This window comes from Lissotriton helveticus, chromosome 6, assembly GCF_964261635.1.
Source record: "Lissotriton helveticus chromosome 6, aLisHel1.1, whole genome shotgun sequence".
In the NCBI taxonomy this organism is placed as follows: Eukaryota; Metazoa; Chordata; class Amphibia; order Caudata; family Salamandridae; genus Lissotriton; species Lissotriton helveticus.
The window spans coordinates 2,130,362,114-2,130,384,444 of NC_136067.1; the positions used below are offsets into that span (position 1 = coordinate 2,130,362,114).

General features: G+C 53.9%; 1 protein-coding gene across 1 annotated transcript in view; it reads left to right on the forward strand.

Moving 5' to 3' along the window:
• The first annotated feature begins 20,474 nt into the window (after positions 1-20,474).
• The window catches only part of LOC144764109 (uncharacterized), a 162,577-nt gene continuing 160,720 nt past the window's right edge, over positions 20,475-22,331 (forward strand). Inside the window, exon 1 of the mRNA XM_078650277.1 lies at positions 20,475-20,600. The gene's annotated coding sequence lies outside the window, so the exon portion shown is untranslated. The remainder of the gene's footprint in view (positions 20,601-22,331) is intronic.

Here is a 22,331-nt window from a genome sequence, read left to right on the forward strand (position 1 = left end):
GATGGATTAAACCCAGATCTGTTGACTCGGTGTGAGTGATTGGTTCAGATGCTCCGTCCATCACCACCCCCTTTTGTAGCGCTTGCTGTAAGCAGCACCCCTGGGGCGGCAAGGGAACAAAACAATTTGAAGGCATGAGGACGGAAGGCAAAAATCATGAGCCTCCCCAGCACAAATTAGCTGTATTGGGAGAAGGACTAAGAATAAAAGTAACAATAGCAGAATGAAAATGCGTTGAATGTGTGGAGTTAATTTAAAAATGGTATGGGTGCAGAAGAAAAGAAAGTTGCTGGCAGTTGGGCTGTGTATGTTATTAGGAAGGGGTACAACAAAAGTCCTGTGCACACAGGTAGGTATATGTAAATATCATCAAAAGTGAAAGAACAATTCGTAGCGAATGAAACAAGGTAGACACATATAAATGGTTTCTTTCAAATGAAATGTATTGAATCTTCCTTCAGGAAGGGTGACTTCAAAAGAGAACAACCAGCCAACACGTGTTTCGTCAAGCGGGCACTGAACCCATGACTCTTCAGGGCTGTGAAATGTCAACAGATACAGGTTCATATAGCCAGTGATAATTCCGACCCGTCACGAGCGGGTAAAGGTGAAGTACCATTAAAACGATATCCCAAAAACACTCGGGAGGACGGGCGGGTACAGCCATTTTCACGGAGATCTGTGAAATCGGCGAAGGAGAGACGGGTAGTGTCTATCTTCAATGCTGGACTTCATTTCACAGCCCTGAAGAGTCACGGCAGCATTGCCAACGCTGACCAACACATCTGACATTCTTACAGTGCATGCATATCTCCTATCTAAAGGCACTGAACCAAGTCAAAAGCATCTCTTAAGTACTTGAGAAATAATAATAAGTTGCGTGCTTTGCTTTCCCTTTATTGCATATGCATCGACCGCGCCCAGCCAGGATCAAACTCGAACAAAAGAGGACTGATATCCCCTTAGCTTCTGCCTTTATCTCGGACCTTGCAGGAGGTGAAAATAAAAAAGCATCTTCCCTGCCTGCACGTTGCTGCTGGGAATGGAAAACAGACAACATGCAGGTGCTGCTGAACGTGTCCTGGTGTCTGAAAATTACACCAGGTTAAGTTCAGCATATTTCAGTAGGACCCAACTTCTTGGCAGGGTGGACTATGTCTTCATTGTGAAACGGTGCGTGGACGCCGTCTCCCGCATGTACCCCCAACTTGTGTCCTAGCATTGTCAACTTTGTATGCCTGCACCACTGATATTTTAAAGTCAAATAACATCTGGAAAACAATAATACTCTCTGAAAACAACTGACGAGTGTTATACACACAGGCCTCCTTCCCAGAAATTACAAACATTCTCATCCCTCTTAGAAACCGGGTGAAACGTCCCCCTTATTATTCGTTGCTGGGCATCTTCAGTCTGAAATAAACACGACTTTCATTAACAGTGACCTCACATTTAAAATAATTATTGGCATATTATCAAGGCAGGCAATAAAATTATCGCCGCTTTAGCGGTAGAAAACTGCCGCTAAAACCGCGATAATGGGCTTGACAATATGCCCTGTGGTATTCCAATTGAAGCCCATGTTAGATGTACTTCACATCTTCCCTCAGTGTCATAAAGAATAGACATTGCGGTATTTACTCATTCTAAATAAAGGTCTTGAGATACCAATACGTGTGTTTTCTAGTTTCCTTGCGCTCTCAACTGTCCGCATTAGAGTGTACACCAGCAGATCCACTAAGCCTAACATATTTCCCCGTTTGATAAAAAGAGTACCACCGAGTTTGACACAATGGGTCAGATGTATCAACATCCTGATGTGCGAATCTCAAATAGTGATTTTTTAGAAATTGCTATTTGAGATTAGCAAATAGGGATGTATGTAGAAAATCGCACTTTTTTTGCAATTTCTTAAAATTCCGTAGTTGCGATTCGCAAATTGCGAATCGCAATTAAGGAATATTTTCCCATTCATTTCTATGGGCCAGGAGGCCCATAGGAAGGAATGGGAAGTTATTCTCAATTTGTGATTTGCAATTTGCTAATCGCAAATTGAGAATAATTTCAAGGGTGCAAGGGTGTCTTAAGGACACCCTGCTGCACCCCTGAAATTTACATGTGTGCACATATGGCGCACATACATGCCCTAAGGGTATGTATGAGCGCCATATGGCACCTTTACAAATGCCAAAAAGTGCATTTGTAAAAGTAATCGCAAATTAACACCAACTACAAATTGGTGGTAATTTGCGATTTCTTAATGTGAAATTGCAAAACTTGATTGCTTCTTTCTATAGAATTTAAGGAATCGCTTTTTGCGATTCCTTAAATGCTTGCGCAAAACTAAGGAATCGCAAATTTTGCGATTCCTTAATTTTGCGATGCGGTTTTCTTCATACATCACATTTGCCAATTTTTTTGTCGCAAACGCTGCTTTTTTGCGAATCGCAGCATTTGCGACAAAAAAAACGGATGATACATCTGCCCCAATATCCCTTACTCATTTGCATTATGTATAGAATGGCTCCTGAATCCTGTGACGGTTTGGTTGGATGATTTTGCATTGCCTGATGGAATAAACATTTGTGTAGGAATGTTGTGGATGGAGGAGATGTGCTTGGCAAAGGGGTTTCTGATTCCAATCAATGCTTAATATGGGAAAGAAGGAATGTAACAATTAATAATACAGAAGGAAGTGAGTAAGGTGGTAAGTAAACTGGAATGCAATCACCTCAGTTTTAAAGCAAACATTTGCTAAATCATGCAATATGGATCACATGATAGTTTTCATCAACAAAGCAGATTAATTTCACATTAATAAGATGCATTTAGCATTTATTTATTTAGAATCAGTTCTGATTCTTCTCAAGTTTCTTATCATTGTAGCTTTTTTTCAGACAAACGATGACGAGTTGACAGTCTGGGGCATAAAGTGGTACCTCCTAATATTCAAGGATTAGGTAACTGAATTTTCTTCCATACCATTGTGAAGGGAAATTGCTGAGGAAAACTGCTATCCAAATAATCATTTAGTTGCGCATAAATAGTTGTTTATGTTGTTTTTTTCCGATATTTAGCCATTTGCAACAGGGTCAAAAGTCAGTGTGTTAATATGGATATTATGTGATATTCCTTTATAACTTTAATTTTTAAATTGTAAAGGAGGAGATGTCAGTGCGTCCATCAGCTAGCACACTTGAAGCTATATAACAAAGTGTAGTTGATAGCTCATAAATAAACTTGGTACTGCATGTGCCTCTTTCAGTGATCTGTGTGATTCGATGCTGCACCAGAGCTGCTCTTACTCCCTATAATCCTATTCCTCATCATGGCTTGAAAGTACCCCTCCTGGTTGTAGCTGTGAGTAGTCACTCGTCTTAGGTTATCGTGTGTCCTATTTAAACCTGCATGATGCCCTTACAATAATAGACCTCTGCCCTGTTTGTTGCTCACGGTAACGTATTATTGCCCAAACTCCTCTGCTGTTGATGGTTGTGTACTGAGGGTCTACGTTGTAGATATGTTTTGCTCTATTCTTCCTGATCTGTTGAGCACACTGCCCTTTTGCTTGCATGCCCTCCCTCCTCACCCCCCAGTTTTAATAGTACTCCACTCCTACGTGAGTGCTGGTGGTATTGTGTCATTGTCCCTCCCTTCTTGTGTTTCCGGCAGAGCCAGTGTCAGCTGCTCGACTAGTGGGCAGCGTGATGTTTGCTTTGCGAGCTGTCAGTCCCAAGTATGATACCGGTGCTGTGCGATGGCTCTGGGCGATGGTTCCGAGATAGGAGGAGCGGTCTTTTACTCACGTAGTGCTCATAGAATTTGGAGAGCCGCAGTTTGCTGTGGTTGTTGAAGATAAGTATGGCTTTGATCATGCTGAGGCCGGCGCAAGGTTATGGGGGCGCCGGGTACAGTGTTGTGGCCGGGGTCTCCTCTCGCGTAATCGCCTCTTCTGCTCAAGACAACTCCTCTCTCGGTCATTAGGTTCTGACACAAGCGCGCATGCTCACGCAGCCACCATGTCCAGAGCAGGATAATTCAATACTATCGCAAATCCCATGGAACAAATCTTCACTAGGAAAGTTTGGAGAAGAGCTATTTGCAAAAAGAAAACAAGGACTGTGGAAAGTTAGCATGCGCATCGCCAGCCAAAACTGCATAACTGGCCAAATTAAAGGTATCCATCTCATGAATAAAGCACAAATAAAACAAGCGCAAGCACCTCGCTCTCACAAGTGGGGGGAGTGCGGCCGGCCGAAAGCAGGGACGCGCAGCTTTTACCTTGTGGGAGCGAGCGCGATAATTACTACTAGATGGCCCGGTCGTTCCCGCTAAGGGAAGGCCAAACGTGCACGTGTTGCCATTGAAGGCAATGCAACATGTGCACGTTTTTGGGACAAAAACTGTAGCAATTGCTACAGGTCTTTTTCCTAAGTAGCACATGCGCGCTGCGTAGGCGAGACCTAAAAAGGAGTTTCAGTTAAACATGACCTTAAAGGGTGCACTTCCCATTGATTGGTTACATGGTGCTGATATCACTGGTTGTGGAACATTGGTCTGAAAATGCTCTCTTTGTTTTCCCTTTTCCTGTCAATCTAAGTTTTAAGTCCTTTGTTTCTTTTTACTGCTAGAAAAAAGCCAGTACTGCAACAGTGACTCCTCCTCACCCTTGGGCAGATTTATGACGACTGGCGCATCCCTGCAAATCAGCAGGGATGCGCCAGATAAGATGGGCCACACAAGTTTACCCTTGCGCCACCACTGATGCGCCGCATTTACAATGTGGCACATCATGGCGCAAGGATAAACAGATGCGTGACTCATCTCCTGTGAGAAGGGTGGCACATTGCTGGAGTCTTGTCGCAAGTGCGACGCAACTCCAGCAATGCTCGTGGCCTGCCTATACACAACGTGGTGCCTCAAGCCTTATGCCTGCTTCAAGCAGGTGCAGGGTTTTGACGCAGCGGAGTCGGAAAAGTGACTGAGTGGAATTTTGTAGATTTCACTCAGGCACTTTTACGAGGTGTTCCTGCGCTGGACGCCCCCCCCCCCGGCTTTACAACGTGATGCATCTCCCTAGACGTAAATAGGACACAGCGTGGCGTATGGTTTATGCTACCGTCGCAAAAACAACAGGTGATGGACAGAATGCAGAACATTGTCATATATTCACCCCAGTACAGAGATCAGGGCCTAAATCCATCGTTTTTTTGCACTCCACACCACCCTGGGTCATTTCCTCATCGTTTACGGAGTGCACCTTGGGTACTCCCTGCCGGGCTTCACACCTGCAGCACATTGGTAAATGAAAATGTGTGCACCTGAATGTCTTTCTATTGCATTGTTATCTGTATTTCTTGTGACAGAAAACTGAATAAACCAATTTGAAAAAAGAAAGGAAAAAAAAGTCATCAACTCTTGTCTGTAGAAGTATGGAATGGATCAGTGAGGGGATGATAAAAAATGATAAATAAAAATGGGAATGTTTGCTTGCCTTCTAAACAAATGTGTTTAGTTTTGCAAGGGGGATCCAGTAGTCTAGTAGCGTGCTATCATAGAATTCGAATTCTATGGTTTTTATAAAGCACATGGCGACCCGGAGGCCTCCCAGGGCTGCAGGCAGACCCAGTTGGATCATAGATAGTCGAGAGGGAGCCCATCGCGAAACTGCTGGGTCTTCAAAAGGGAGGTTCGTGCTGCAGGAGGCGCACTGCCAGAGGGAGAGACTTCCAGAGTCTGGGAGCAAAAAAAGAGGAATAACGTCTGCCCATCGGGCTCTGCGGGATCCTCCGTAGGTTGGCTGAAGGATCTGAGGGTTCTCCCAGTTAGATACGGGGAAGCTATAGATCTCAGCAGTAGGGGCCTCTATTGTTTATTGCCCTGTGTATAATGCATATGGTTTTAAAGTGTACTCAGCATTCCACAGGGAGCCAGTGGAGGTCTCTGAGCCCTGGCGGCAGACTGATGCTTTAGGATGTCCATCAAAAGTCGAGCAGCGGCATTCTGCAGAGTCTGCAGCCTCGAAAACCACCTAGCGGGGGGAGCCAAGGTACAAGGCATTCCCGCAATCCTGAGGTGAGTGTACACGAGCCTGCACGATTACTCTTCTAGCTGAAAAGGGGAGGAGGTGGAGAACCATCCTCTGTAACTTCAAGACACCGTTACAGTGGGCAGCAAGTTTTTGGGCTTGACAGTCCATCTTGAGATGGGAGTCAGGCCACATTCCAAGGCTCTTTATTGATTTTTTCAGGGTGGGCAGCTTGCTCAAATAGTCAGGTAGAGGACAAAAGACTAGCTATGAGGCTCGTTCAGATTGATTTTAATGCAGAAAGCAAATGAATAGCATCTTTGCGTTTTGGGCTAAAGCTGTGTATCTTATTACCATCGCCAACACCGTATAAGCATGATCCAAAACACTTGTGGGCAGATTTACAAGCCCCGGACGCCACTTTTGCACCGCCGTTCTGTGACGCGACCAACCCCTGCTATCCAGCCCCCAGCCCCCGCTGTCCAGCCCCCGCTGTCCAGCCCCAGTGTCCAGCCCCAGTGTCCAGCCCCTGCTATCGAGCCCCCGCTGTCCAGCCCCCGCTATCCAGCCCCCGCTGTCCAGCCCCCGCTATCCAGCCCCCAGCCCCCGCTGTCCAGCCCCCAGCCTCCGCTATCCAGCCCCCGCTATCCAGCCCCCGCTGTCCAGCCCCCGCTATCCAGCCCCCGCTGTCCAGCCCCCAGCCCCCAGCCTCCGCTATCCAGCCCCCGCTGTCCAGCCTCTGCTATCCAGCCCCCGCTGTCCAGCCCCACTGTCCAGCCCCTGCTGTCCAGCCCCCGCTGTCCAGTCTCCAGCCCCCAGCCTCCGCTATCCAGCCCCTGCTATCCAGCCCCTGCTGTCCAGCCCCCGCTGTCCAGCCCCCGCTGTCCAGCCCCACTGTCCAGCCCCCGCTGTCCAGCCCCACTGTCCAGCCCCTGCTGTCCAGCCCCTGCTGTCCAGCCCCCGCTGTCCAGCCCCAGTGTCCAGCCCCAGTGTCCAGCCCCCGCTGTCCAGCCCCACTGCCCAGCCTCCGCTGTCCAGCCCCCGCTGTCCAGTCTCCAGCCCCCAGCCTCCACTATCCAGCCCCTGCTGTCCAGCCCCCGCTGTCCAGTCCCCAGCCCCCAGCCTCCGCTATCCAGCCCCTGCTATCCAGCCCCTGCTGTCCAGCCCCCGCTGTCCAGCCCCCGCTGTCTAACCCCACTGTCCTGCCCCCGCTGTCCTGCCCCCGCTGTCCAGCCCCCGCTGTCCAGCCCGCCCCTGCTGTCCAGCCCCCGTTGTCCAGCCCCAGTGTCCAGCCCCCACTGTCCAGCCCCACTGCCCAGCCTCCGCTGTCCAGCCCCCGCTGTCCAGTCCTCAGCCCCCGCTATCCAGCCCCCGCTGTCCAGCCCCCGCTATCCAGCCCCCGCTATCCAGCCCCCGCTGTCCAGCCCCCGCTGTCCATCCCCCGCTGTCCAGCCCCCGCTGTCCAGCCCCCGCTATCCAGCCCCCGCTGTCCAACCCCCGCAGTCCAACCCCCGCTATCCAGCCCCCGCTATCCAGCCCCCGCTGTCCAGCCCCCGCTGTCCAGTCCCCAGCCCCCGCTATCCAGTCCCCAGCCCCCGCTATCCAGCCCCCACTGTCCAGCCCCCGCTGTCCAGCCCCCGCTATCCAGCCCCCGCTATCCAGCCCCCGCTGTCCAGCCCCACTGTCCAGCCGCCGCTGTCCAGCACTCGTTGTCCAGCCCCCGCTGTCCAGCCCCTGCTGTCCAGACCCCGCTGTCCAGACCCCGCTGTCCAGTCCCCAGCCCCCGCTATCCAGCCCCTGCTGTCCAGCCCCTGCTATCCAGTCCCCGCTGTCCAGTCCCCGCTGTCCAGTCCCCGCTGTCCAGCCCCTGCTGTCCAGCCCCTGCTGTCCAGCCCCCGCTGTCCAGCCCCCGCTGTCCAGCCCCCAGCCTCCGCTATCCAGCCCCGCTGTCCAGCCTCTGCTATCCAGCCCCCGCTGTCCAGCCCCACTGTCCAGCCCCCGCTGTCCAGCCCCCGCTGTCCAGTCTCCAGCCCCCAGCCTCCGCTATCCAGCCCCTGCTATCCAGCCCCTGCTGTCCAGCCCCCGCTGTCCAGCCCCCGCTGTCCAGCCCCACTGTCCAGCTCCCGCTGTCCAGCCCCACTGCCCAGCCTCCGCTGTCCAGCCCCCGCTGTCCAGTCTCCAGCCCCCAGCCTCCACTATCCAGCCCCTGCTGTCCAGCCCCCGCTGTCCAGTCCCCAGCCCCCAGCCTCCGCTATCCAGCCCCTGCTATCCAGCCCCTGCTGTCCAGCCCCCGCTGTCCAGCCCCACTGTCCTGCCCCCGCTGTCCAGCCCCCGCTGTCCAGCCCCCGCTGTCCAGCCCGCCCCTGCTGTCCAGCCCCCGATGTCCTGCCCCAGTGTCCAGCCCCCGCTGTCCAGCCCCACTGCCCAGCCTCCGCTGTCCAGCCCACGCTGTCCAGTCCTCAGCCCCCGCTATCCAGCCCCCGCTGTCCAGCCCCCGCTGTCCATCCCCCGCTGTCCAGCCCCCGCTGTCCAGCCCCCGCTATCCAGCCCCCGCTGTCCAACCCCCGCTGTCCAGCCCCCGCTGTCCAGCCCCCGCTATCCAGCCCCCGCTGTCCAACCCCCGCTGTCCAACCCCCGCGATCCAGCCCCCGCTATCCAGCCCCCGCTGTCCAGCCCCCGCTGTCCAGTCCCCAGCCCCCGCTATCCAGTCCCCAGCCCCCGCTATCCAGCCCCCACTGTCCAGCCCCCGCTGTCCAGCCCCCGCTATCCAGCCCCCGCTGTCCAGCCCCCGCTATCCAGCCCCCGCTGTCCAGCCCCACTGTCCAGCCGCCGCTGTCCAGCACTCGCTGTCCAGCCCCCGCTGTCCAGCCCCACTGTCCAGTCCACAGCCCCCGCTATCCAGCCCCCGCTGTCCAGCCCCCGCTGTCCAGCCCCTGCTGTCCAGCCCCCGCTGTCCAGTCCCCACTGTCCAGTCCCGCTGTCCAGTCCCCGCTGTCCAGTCCCCGCTGTCCAGTCCCCGCTGTCCAGCCCCTGCTGTCCAGCCCCTGCTGTCCAGACCCCGCTGTCCAGACCCCGCTGTCCAGTCCCCAGCCCCCAGCCCCCGCTATCCAGCCCCTGCTGTCTAGCCCCCGCTGTCCAGCCCCTGCTGTCCAGCCCGTGCTGTCCAGCCCCCGCTGTCCAGCCCCCGCTGTCCAGCCCCCGCTGTCCAGCCCCCGCTATCCAGCCCCCACTGTCCAGCCCCCGCTGTCCAGCCCCCGCTATCCAGCCCCCGCTATCCAGCCCCCGCTGTCCAGCCCCACTGTCCAGCCGCCGCTGTCCAGCACTCGCTGTCCAGCCCCCGCTGTCCAGCCCCCGCTGTCCAGTCCACAGCCCCCGCTATCCAGCCCCCGCTGTCCAGCCCCCGCTGTCCAGCCCCCGCTGTCCAGCCCCTGCTGTCCAGCCCCCGCTGTCCAGTCCCCGCTGTCCAGTCCCGCTGTCCAGTCCCCGCTGTCCAGTCCCCGCTGTCCAGCCCCTGCTGTCCAGCCCCTGCTGTCCAGACCCCGCTGTCCAGACCCCGCTGTCCAGTCCCCAGCCCCCGCTATCCAGCCCCTGCTGTCCAGCCCCTGCTGTCCAGTCCCCGCTGTCCAGTCCCCGCTGTCCAGCCCCTGCTGTCCAGCCCCTGCTGTCCAGCCCCCGCTGTCCAGCCCCCGCTGTCCAGCCCCCAGCCCCCAGCCTCCGCTATCCAGCCCCGCTGTCCAGCCTCTGCTATCCAGCCCCCGCTGTCCAGCCCCACTGTCCAGCCCCCGCTGTCCAGCCCCCGCTGTCCAGTCTCCAGCCCCCAGCCTCCGCTATCCAGCCCCTGCTATCCAGCCCCTGCTGTCCAGCCCCCGCTGTCCAGCCCCCGCTGTCCAGCCCCACTGTCCAGCTCCCGCTGTCCAGCCCCCGCTGTCCAGCCCCACTGTCCAGCCCCTGCTGTCCAGCCCCTGCTGTCCAGCCCCCGCTGTCCAGCCCCAGGGTCCAGCCCCAGTGTCCAGCCCCCGCTGTCCAGCCCCACTGCCCAGCCTCCGCTGTCCAGCCCCCGCTGTCCATTCTCCAGCCCCCAGCCTCCACTATCCAGCCCCTGCTGTCCAGCCCCCGCTGTCCAGCCCCCGCTGTCCAGTCCCCAGCCCCCAGCCTCCGCTATCCAGCCCCTGCTATCCAGCCCCTGCTATCCAGCCCCTGCTGTCCTGCCCCCGCTGTCCAGCCCCCGCTGTCCTGACTGGGAGCGTGAGCACAGTGAGGAGAGGGCCCGGGTCTCACACCATGAGGGTGGTGGGTCAGAGGGGAGCCCTGAAGAGTCTGAGGAGGGAGAAGATGATAGCACAGGGACGCCAGCAGATAGTGAGGACCCCATAGGTAGGGAGTCCCTTGCTGGGTCCAGTTTAGGAGGCAGCGCCTCATCCCTTTCCCTGTCCCCAGAGGAGCTGGAAGATAGGAGGAGAGAAAGGGAGCACCAGCTGGCTTTAGAAAAGCTCAGGTTGGAGCATGCCCAGGCTATGGCACAGCTGGGCATTAGAAAGCAACAGCTGGAGGTTAAGAAGCAACAGCTAGAGACCGAGAGGGTCTTAGCGCAGGAAAGGATAGAGGAGGCTGAGAGGGCCTCCACCAGAGGCGAAGTAGCTCTGGAGGGTAGACTATCCCCTGCGCGCAGTGTTGAGTTTCTGGATCCCCCAGGGAGGGTTGGGTCCAGTGGTGGCAACTATTTAAATCTCAGTCTAGAAAGTCCCAGTTCCCAGAGTATGGTTCCTGTTTCCCCAGAGGAGGAGAATAGGTTGAGGTTTAGGAACCTTAGGAAACCGTCTCATCAGTCTTGGGAAGACTTTGAGGATGACTGTTGTAGAGCCCTGTGTGATTGGGTACGGGAGCCCACGAAATGTGATTGGGACCTATTGCTCGATATGTTTCTCAGAGAGCAGTTGCTCAGTTGTTGTTCACCAGGGTTGCGCCAACACCTGTTAGGGTGTGGATTGTCTGAACCATGTGAGCTGGCAGAGGAAGCAGACCGCTGGGAAGGGACCAGAGGTTCTGTAGAGTCATTGGTGAGTGACTCCAAAAGTAGTGGGTCAGGGATCTTCCAGCCCAGCGTGGTGGAAGAGGCTCAGTGTAGCCCAGCGAGGTCCCAGTATAGTGAGAAGGGTGGAGGGGCTGACTGCCTGGCTCAGTGGAGCAGGAGTCAGTGGGTGGCTGAGAGCCCCCAGAGGCCCGAAGCCCTGTCTCAGAACCTGGGTGGTTTCTTGAGGGAACACCAGGTTGGGGACCTAGGCTGTCCTGTTAACCCAGTTGAGGAGGATCTCCTAGTGAGTAGAGGACCTGGAGCGTCTGTAACCAGAGCTCCTATGGTTCTAGAGTCTGGCAGTACCGCTCCGGTAGGGAGGGTACAGGAGTCCAGAGTGAGGAGTGATTGGGGGAGTTCCCCAGTGGAAGGACCAGTGGGTCAAGGACTACCCAGTTGGGCTAGGTTCCCGTGTAGTGACCATGGTAACACCACTTCTGGTCTGGGGGATCGTCACGCACTGTCAGGTGGACAGAGGGCGGGAGATCTGCGCCAGACAGACAGTCACGCAACAGATGTGACATTTGTTAGCCTCAGGGGGATTGCGTGTGAATCCCCAGAAGTCCTGGAGTGCCAGGCAATTGTTCCACCGAAGGTTCTAGACCAGAGGTTGGGAGGCCAGGTTCAGGATCAGCCTGACCTGAAGGGTAGGACGACTGTAACCAGTGTCCTGACCGGTTCTTCTTCCAGAGGAACTTCTCCAGGTGGGAGAGGGCAGACCTCTGGAAGGGGGTGCAGAGGGTGGGAGAGCCCACCTCTGACCCCGGTGCAACCTGAGTGGATAAGTCCTGGGTTGGAATGGCGTTCTAGGGGTACCCCTCGCAGAGGGAGGAGGAACCCTAGGAGAAGAGGTAGGGGGAGGAGAGCCTTCCCTGAGACTCCTGGTCCGCCTGAGGTTGTAGGCCTTAGGCTGGAGAACCAGTGGCAGTCTAGTCCTGTCTTGCGGACAGGAAGAGTGGAAAATGGCTCCTATGTGCCAGGGGTTACTACCCCCCACTCTGCGAATTGGCATGGACCAGTGGCACCTGGGTGGCCCAGGGCCTGGTCCTGGCCGCGGACAACTTGGGAGTACCAGTGGGGTAGCCCAGTTGGTCCAGACAGTGTGTTTAGAAGGAATCCCATGGGTTCACCGTGGCGTAGAACAGGAGGGTGTCCCTGCAGTTGTGGGCCCGCGTCCGTGTTCTATCGCCCCAAGCAGGGAAGTCCATCACGGTGGTGATTGGTCTCCCCTGCGTTTTGGCTGGAAGGGGGTTATGTTGGACTTTGGCCCTTAGGGCAGGTTCACCCCTAGACTTTTTGCTTGAAATGGTGACCTGGAGATGGTGATTTTTGGATTGTGCGCACTTTCACTGTGTCCCAGTGGAAAGTGCGTGCGCACTCTGAGTGCATGTGCTGAGCTAGGCCTGCCCGCCCATAGGAATGCATGGGGAATGTATGTGTCCCTGGTAGTTCCTGATGCGTGGGGTGTACAGGCTTGAGTCTGGTATGTGTGAACTCGTGAGAGTGAATGCTGCGAGATGGTGTATGCAGCATGTATGTGTCTAGTAGCAAAGCGCCATTTCTAGACATGGCTGTACGTGTGCTGTGAGGGTGCTGGCGTGTGATTGGCTGGAGCTGGCTGGGATGCCAGGCTCCAGGAAGTCTGGATGGGTCTGCCCGGTGGTGAGTGGGAGATTAGCATGAGTGATGTGTGGGAGGAGTGTACCTGTGTCCTGGATGGGCTGGGTTTTCCCCACACAATGCTGGCTCCGCCCCCCTGTGGTGTGTCTAATGACCCAAGCCCTGCCAGTGAATAGAGAGGGTGGTTGAGGTAAACAGAGTACTCAAGAACCAGCTGCGACTGGTTCCGCCCCCACTCTGCACCCTTGAACAAAGGAATGCACTGTATAAAAATGGGGCTGTGTCCCCACAGAGGTTGTTCTCTTCCAGGATCCTGAGGGGGCTGTTGCTGCTGCTGGGCCAGAGGACCGCCACTTGGGCTGTCTCCCTGCCTGGAGACCCAGTGTGCTGGCTCTGGGCCCAGCCCTGCCCCCCGGCCTTGCTGAAGGACTCTGCTGGACCTTTATTTTACTTATAGCGCCTGGGAGCGCTCTATTTTGGTCCTCTAGCGCTTGAGAGCGCTGTATTTGGCATTTAGCGCAGGGAGCGCTGTAAATTGCCTTTTAGCGCTGAGGAGCGCTTTGCCTGCCTAGCGAGTGCCCACCTCGCTTATTTTGGTTAATTTGCCCCCTGGCAGGTGCCCACCCTGCCAGGGACCTTGCCGCTATATTTTAAGTTTACCTCGAGGGAGCCCACTCCTCGGTAAACTCATCCCCCCGCCTACGAGTGCCTGGAACGGGCCGCCGCGCTGCCCGCGACGACCCGGAAGTGCAGGGCCCGTCGGCCAATCACAGCGCGGCCCCGGGGGAAGCGACCGGAAGTCCCGCCCCGCAGCCGCGACCTGGAAGTCAGGCAGGCCGGGGGCAGGAGCGAGGAAACCAGAAGCAGACGGGAGGCTACCCCGTGCTCCGGTGAGGGGAAAAGCCGGCGTCTTTCCTTGTCCCCCCCAGGCTCCCAAAGCGAGGGAGAGCCCGGGGGAGAAGTCTGAGGAGAGCCCCGGGACCAGCGGGAGAGACCCGCCTCCGCTGGAGACCAGCCGGTGAGTGTGGCCGTTCTGGAGGGAGGGGCGCCGGGACACATTGTCGGTGTCCGCCCCCCCCCCCCTGCCGCCCTCGGCAGCGCGACCTCGTGCCCACGTGTTTAGAGCCTGAGAGAGGCTCTGGGGGCATTTTCTGTTGGCAAGCCTTGCGAGGCTCGATTGCCGGCACCGCGTCCCGAGCCTAAGAGAGGCTCCAACGAGTGGGAGCGTTCCCGTTGAGCCACGAGGTGCCCCGGGGGCACCAGTTGAGTTAGGGCCCAGCGAGGCTCTTGGCAAGCATCATTGCTTTGGGTCCCCAGAGCGAGGGACCCCACAGCCCAGCGAGGCTGCACCTTTTGTTGCTGGAGCCCTGAGAGGCTCAGCAGCCCCCTTACTTGTGTAACAGAGCCCCGAGAGGTTCGAGCTGCCCCTTTGGTTTGTGTGGAGCCCAAGAGGCTCCTGGCCCACATCTGTTGCAAAGAGCCCAGAGAGGCTCAGGGGCAGTCCATTTGTTTAGAGCCCAGTGAGGCTCTGGAGGGCCACATTCATTTCTTAGGGCCCAGAGAGAGGCTCCAGGCGCCAAAGTTGTGTTGAAGAGCCCAGAGAGGCTCAGGGGGACATTTTGTTTCTACAGAGCCTGTGAGGCTCCCCCATTGGCCCCATTGTTGTTCTTGAGCCCTGGCAGGCTCAAACATTGTTGCGCCAGTTGCCCAGCACTTTGTGGGCAACTGCTACGTTTAGGCCCCCCCTGACATTGGACACAGGGCGTCCTAGCCCCAGAGAGGCCAGTTGGCCTAGGGACAGTCACAGGTGGTGACTTACGTGGGTTTGGCGCAATTGTACTTTCTGCACCTCTGAATGTGTTTTTATGCGTCATGTGCCTTACACCTCTGAATGTATTGTGATGCATCATGTGTTTTCCTCCTTTACACCTCTGAATGAATGTCATGCATTGCATCATGTGTTTTCCTCTTACACCCCTACAGGTATTGTAATACATAGGTGGTTGTTTTCTCCCTAGTACAGGTGGTGCTAGTGAGATCCTGGTTACCAGTAATTACTGGTTGTGCGCTCTATTGTTATATTGTGTGCTATTTTGTGCTAAAGTAATTTTACTTTCTGAAAGTGCTACTTCTGATTCCTGACAGTGGTCCAGGTGGCCCTGTCTTGTACATATCCCCTGTAAATTCTGCCCGTGCCCCTGGCACATTGTAAAGTGTGTGTTTTATCTAATGTGTTTTGGTGTAATACAAAGGCTATTTTTATATAACCTTGTGTGGAGTTTCCTTTGTGGTGGGCCTTTGGTTGTTGTTGCTGGGGTGCGTGCGCAAATACTTAGCCTACATCGCCTCCAAGTTTAGCCTTGCTGCTCGCGCCACGTTACCTAGAGGGTGAGTAGGGGTTATCTTGGCGTGTAACTCCCTTGCCCTGACTTTGGTGTGGTGGTCTCTGACTGACTTTGGCGAAAGCCCTGGCCAGCCGGGGATCCCATTTCCAACAGTTACCTATATCTAAACCTAAAATGGACACATATATTCCTATCAGTCACTCCTACGGCAGGCCTTATCAATCCTGAAGGCAGAGTGCTTGGAATTATGTGAGATGGTGCTCTGGCATGAGCTGAGCCCGTTTGCAGCTTGCGGAACCGAGTCCTAATAGCTGTTCTATGATAACGCTATACCATATACTCTTAAGTGCATTATAATCCTCGCGGTTAAATGCTAACTCTGGTATAACATTATCAAAACATGTCGAGTAAGGTGTCATACGAATTGGAATACTACCCCCTCGCCAATTCTGGCAACGGGTGTAGCATTCCACCCTTCTAGAGGGAGACGACATGTAGGTAACTGAGAACCCCGGTTAAAGTTAACTCAAGCCTTGGCATCACAAAATGGATGCCACCACCACAGACACAAGTCTGACCTCCTGCTGCTGGGAGTCCTTCCAGCGAGGGAGGCTTGGACAAAGGGTTTCCTGCCTTGGGAGGTGCTAGCACCACCCCAGACAGGATTTTGTGTATTGGGTAGGACAGGCCTGAAAGGAATGAGACATGCCTGGGGCACACAAGGTGTCCTGTGCATACTCCGGCTCAAACCAGTTGCTGGGGCATCCCTGCCCCTACTCTGGCGCGAAACTGGACAAAGGATAGGGGGTGTAACCACCCCCCTTCCTGGTCCCACCCATGGGAGTGACCTAGTCAGTAGTGCAGCCCCCTTTAGGAGAAAAAAGGTAGGAGCTGGTCCCATTCCAAATTAGATTATCCTGAACACATTCTACAAGAAGAAACTCTGGACTTCGTCGTTCTGCTCCACAGAAGACTAAAGAATCTCCCTTGTGGGCAAGGAGTGTCCACCCTGCACAAGCAGGCACCATCAAGCGTCCAGCGGCTTCACTTTGTCGTCTTCCCTCGAGGATCCAGACTTCAGAGCCCGACGAGACCCGGATTCCCAGACCTCTCCGACCTCAACTCACATCTGCAGCACAGCTGAGATCCGTGGGTGCGACGAGACACGTGGGACCGGCCATCTTGAAAGAACCTGCACTTCGCTTTCAGAACGACTCCCGAGGTAAACTCGACCAAGTGCTTTGGGGACTGAGAAGCCCCAACCCCGAGGAGCTCCTGCACCGAAGACCAGCCCTCCAGCATCACGTCATACGCTGACGACACACAACTTGTCGTCACTATTGATAAAAAGTGTACGGACGCAGACTTACGATTCCAAAATTGCCTCTCTGATGTAGTTCAGTGGTTGAACAAAAACCATTTGAGATGCAATAGCGCCAAGACTGAAATCATACCGCTGGGTAAAGATCTATCTTTCTGCCCGAAAGACTGGTGGCCCAAAGGATCAGAGGCCCCACCCAGTGCAGTATCTTCCGCACGGAACCTGGGCCTGCAATTTGATTCATCCCTTTCTTTTGATGACCACGTCAGGATCACTGCTGGACGCTGCTTTGGACTTATTAAATCCTTAAAAAAATTATTCGATTTTCTCCCCATTGCAGCGAGAAAATCAGTCGCGGTAGCTCTAATACTCTCCCGACTTGATTACTGCAATGGATTAATGGCTGGAGTGAAAAAGTCCACCCTTAGAAAGTTGCAGAGCATACAACATGCAGCTGCTAGATTGGTCTTAAAACTCCCCAGAAGGTCATCAGCTTCAGCAGCACTAAACTCCCTGCACTGGTTACCATTACACAAAAGAATTCTTTTTAAACTTCTTCTCACTGTTTTTAAATCCATGAAAAACACAGGGCCCCATTACCTTGCTAATCGCTTCACACGTTACAACCCCTCGCGATGTTTGAGATCCTCTGGCACAAATCTCATCACGATTCCAAGATTCAAGTTCAAAACCAGGGGTGGGAAAACCTTCACCGTTCTGGCAGCTAGGGCATGGAACAACTTACCTGTCAACCTTAGATTAATTGAAAAGGAGAGCCTTTTTAGGAAACTCCTTAAGACATGGGTGTACCAACAATCAGACACCTCTGTAATGGCAGCCATCTAGACTCAGTTTTCACCACGTATCACTTTTCACCTATCTACTGCACGTAAGCTCAGCGCCAAGATGCTCCTTTCGGAGCGAATGTTTGCGCTTAACAAATACCCATAAATATCAAATATCAAATATCCACGAGATCTGCGTGGGGCCCTTCTGCTTGAGGCCACTTGCCGGCTGGCTAGTGGCCTCCTAGACGACGAACTTTGAAACTTCCACTGCTGGTTTGGTTGCTCCAGACTGGCCCTTGCTCCCTTCCAAAAGAGGAGCACCCCGGACCCTCCTGGTCCACTCCAGACGCCGTTTCCACTCACCGCGTGGGTTGCCTTTGCCAAGGCCTGTTGACGCCGATTCCGGATCCAACACCGCCGACAGCGAGAGCCTGCGTGGGACAGCTCGTGCCTCCATCCTGGTCGTCGAAGACACCTCCTGGTCCACGTGGCTGCAGAGACAAGCGTCCACTCTTCACCTGCTGATCGCGACGACGACATCTGGTTCCTTCCTGGTTCCACTCCAGTCACTGGCTAGTGACTTTGAACATTGTCCCCTCTGCTTTCAGGTCTTCTTCACCGATCCACCCTTGGATCGCACCGGACATCTTCCTCCTGGCCGCCTGCAGCATCTTTTCTTCCAGGCTCCATTGACTTCAACGCGAGATCCCGACACACTTTGGCACCTATGCACCCGCAGCCCGTGGGTGAGGTAACGAGGGCATTTCGGTGCTCAAGGGTAGTTTAACTGTCCTAGTGTGCAGTTCCACAGTCGTTTTTTGTCCTAACTAGTCAGGATTGTCCGTACTCACCTTTAACTTGAACTGTACTGTCCATAGACGTTGTTACGCATCTCGCGTGTGAGTTCACACTCTGCACACGCGTCCCGTGGACCTCCTATTACTTACCTAAGGTGAAGATAGCGTAGTCCTAGCGAACCTTCAGCCTCTGGACAGCTCCATTTCCTCTATAGACTTTCACATTCCACTTACTTAGTATATGGTTTGTCGTGCCCCTAGGGCACCATTGTAATTTTGTGCAACTTATCGTATTTTTCCTAAGAGATTGTCATGTGCTTAGCCCTCTGACCTCATAAAGAGTTCAGAGGTGTTTGTTATTAATAAATATATTGTTTATTTTCATAACAACATGTGTGGTGTCCTTTCATCTGGTATTCAAGGGGTTATATTGTGGTAAAACAGCTGGCTTCACATGCCAAAAGAGTTTAGCCTAAGACTGCTTTGTCCATGCTACCATTAGGATAGCTGGTCTATAAGGTTGACTTACAACCAATCACCATAAGGGTTGTTTGGACTGATACAAGGTGGTCACTAGAATTAGTGAGCATCATATATCAGGCCAACTTCTCACAATCTTCTTGACAATTGTCAGTCCGGCTTCATCCAAAACTGCAGCACTGAAACAGCCCTACTGCAAGTGGTTGATGACGCGCTGAGGATTCTCGATTCAGGGGGGTCCTGTCTTCTAATTCTCCTTGACCTTTCTGCAGCCTTTGACACAGTCAATCACAACACCCTCCTCAACACTCTTCAACAGAGAATGGGCTTGGAGGGCACTGTGCTTAGATGGTTTGCCTCCTTCCTCTCAGATAGATCCCAAATGATCAAAATAGAGAACAGTCTTTCATCTCCTGTGGCGGTAGGTCAAGGTGTTCCTCAAGGCTCTATACTTGCACCCACTTTGTTCAATCTCTATTTAGAACCACTGGGAAATCTCCTAAGTAAATCCGGGATCCACTATCATCTCTATGCAGACGACACTCAAATCTACCTCAAGGTTGCCTCCACTTACGATGTCTCCATCCTAAGGTCTACTATCGACTCCATTCAAAACTGGATGTCAACTCATCAACTTATTCTGAATCCCGCCAAAACTGAATTCCTCCTCTTCTCCTCCTCACTCTCTCCTCCCCTGGTTCAATCATGGATGGATCAGATGAATCTACTTAAAAATAAACCCATCATTGTCGACAGCGCAAAATCTCTTGGTGTCATACTCGACAAAAAACTCAATCTAATCTCCCACATCAATTCCATTGCAAAGTCTGCTCGATACCAATTGCGCCTTCTTTGGGGAATACGTCGCTTTTTCCCGGAGCAGGACTTTAAAACCCTGGTCCCATCGCTGGTCCTCTCCAGACTAGACTACTGCAATTCTCTTCTTACTGACCTCCCCAAATCCCACTTGTCCCCCGTCAGATCTGTTAACCATTCAGCAGCTCGTTTCATTTATGGGGCCAAAAGAAGCGATCACATAACACCGATGTTATCCACCCTCCGCTGGCTTCCCTTCGAGGCTAGAGCTATCTACAAGACTGCCGGTATCACCCACAAAGCCTTGCACTCCTCCTCTCCTCGCTACCTGGCGAATAAACTGAAACTCTCTGGAGGCTCTAGACCGTCACGTAACGTGGAAAATCTACTGCTTGAACCTCCCACTTTCAAGAAGAAAAGAACGATGGCCCAATCCTTTTCAGGCAACGCGGTGAGAATCTGGAACTCACTTCCGCCGGAGCTCCGGACCACCCCCTCCTCCCAGGCCTTCAAAACGGACCTCAAAGCTCTCCTCCTTCAAAGACCCTTCCAAAGTTAATTCACGCCATCTCTATTATGTGAAGGAAGACCTCCCATCACTTAAAACTCTATTCTCCATGACTTTGTGTTTTGTTTTTTTTGCAGCATTATCCTTCTACCTGTGTCTGTTGCTCTTTTGTAACATGCACACACCACTTTTTTCTTGTAACACACTGTTTGTGTAGTGGCGCAGTCTAGTCGTTGCACGTCACGTACCGGCGTGACATGCCGGCGGCCATGTTGGGGGCTGCGCGCGCATCGCGCATTGAGTGGCGCGAACAGCCGAGGCAGCCAGCAGCGCCTCGGCGCTCTTTAGGAGTACAATTCTAATAAATACCGGTTAAACCATAAACGCTGTAGCGTCCTCATTGGGGGCAACCCTCAACATTACAGTTCGCTCCTCTCACATTTTATTTGCTCACAATTGTCACTTTTGCCTCATGTGATGTAACGTTTGCTTTTGTGATTTGTTCTCTTGTAATGTTCTCATCAGTTCTGTTCCTATTCTGAAGCCTCCGACGCCTTCGGGTAAAGTCCGCGCGAGAGAAAAATGCACAAATATATAAATAGAAAAATCAAATAAAGAAAATAAATGAACCCTCGCGAGTGCAGTGACGTGTGACAGGCCCCGCGCGCCGCCGGCCGGGCGGAAGTGACGCGCCCCGGCGCCGCCGTTGCCCGGCGCGCTCTTCTAATGGCGCGGAGTCACTTCCGGGTCGGAGGCGGCCGAGGGTCTGCGGGGCACAAAGGGCTGATGCGGAGCCGGCGAGCGGGGGCCGGAGGCGGGGCCGAGGGTAAGGAGCCCCCGGGGGGGGCCGGGACACCCCTCCCACGGGGGGCGGGGGCACCCCGAGAGCAATGAAGACCCCCCCCCAGGGCACCCCCATCAAACACACTGCACCCCTCTCAGAGCACCCCCCACTACGGGGACCCCCCCGCAGGGTCAGACCCCCGCGCGCTGACGCCCAATGAGCCCCCCCTCGCAGGATGAGACGAGGGCTCTTCACTCACCTCCTGCTGAAGGGACCCCATGGGACCTGCATTGCCCCCCCCCCCCCCCCCGCCCCCATCCACGACCCTCGTGCGCACCAGCAGCAGCAGCAGTGAGGGTGAGCCTCGCCCCAGGAGTCTCTGCTGGAGGGGCATCGAGGTGTGTCTGGTGCTCATTCACCGAGGGGGCTCCAGCGCCCTCCCCCCTCGAGCTCCAGGTGCTCTCAACACAGCTTTGAGTAGTTTCTATTCAGCCCTATTGTTAACAGTGACACTGGAGGGTTGGCCACAGGATGCCGAGGGGTGGCTGTGCCCAGGTGCATGGCATACACTATAGGTGCCAACATTGCACAACTCACTGCAGGAGCCCTTGACAGGTGGCACATACAGCTTAGGGCAGAGGAGCTTGTCTGCTGACACGTACAGACATTGCAGGAGCCATGGACACATACAAGCAGGGCTCGAGTCGGGGTACCACGAGGGTGGACGGCGTCCCCCCACTTATTTTACCGGGTGGACGCCATCCCCCCTGCCCAAAAGCTGTGAAGAAGAAACTCTCATACACAGCCCTTCGATGCATCATGCAATGTAATACATTTAAACATCCCAAGAGAGCCGTCGGCGTTTCTGGCACCCGCACTGTACGTGCCCGCCCGCTCCCCAAGGGGGGTAAATCTGCGTGTTTTTGTTATGGGTCCCCTGGCCCGTAACTTATTTACATACCTATTCACAAGAATCGATCACCAATCACCTGCAGGTGACTCTGAGGTCTACTGTAACACTTTGGCTATTTGAAGGTTGAAATGCGTGACATCAAGACTGATGGGAAACCATTTCTTTTCACTGGGAGACTCCACCAGTTTATTTTCTAAGCGGTTACTAATTTCGATAGCGACCTTCACACCTGCGAGCGCTAAGAGGCGCTTTCAGCAGCAGTTAACACTTTATCAACCACCCAAGAGGGCTTACACGTTTGCGCAAGTTACTTGTTCTGCAACTTGCAAGTTTTTTGAGAGTTGTGAAAAAAGATAACATTGGTTGGGGGTTATATGCATTAGACGCAAAGGGCAAAAACAGAACAAAGCATTCGTTTTCTGTCACCACGGAAGGAAATACATTTGCCAGCCACAGCACCGCCGCACACATTCCATGCTAGGCTGCAGCCGTGCTATACATCCATTCCTGGTACTTGCCTTTACAAACATGTGCCCTTCGGCATTTTCTGGAGAAATATTCTTCAAATGAACTCACTGGAATAAGACACCCACATAAAAGCGATTTGGAAATAGAAACCATAAACTGTCTGCCCAGTATTTCGAGCAATGCAGCGATACAATGGCAATGTTAGCCAACTTTGTCTTTTATTTAATTTTACCAACATGTAGTTCTAAAATGTCCTAGGTCCAGGTGCGAGCTGTTCACCCAGTTCCTGCATTATCTGAATTGTAGCCCTAGCGATCTCGTTGTAAAATTGGACTATTACATGTCCTAAAATGCAAAGAGAAAACGTGGACTGGACGAGCTACTCGTGCATG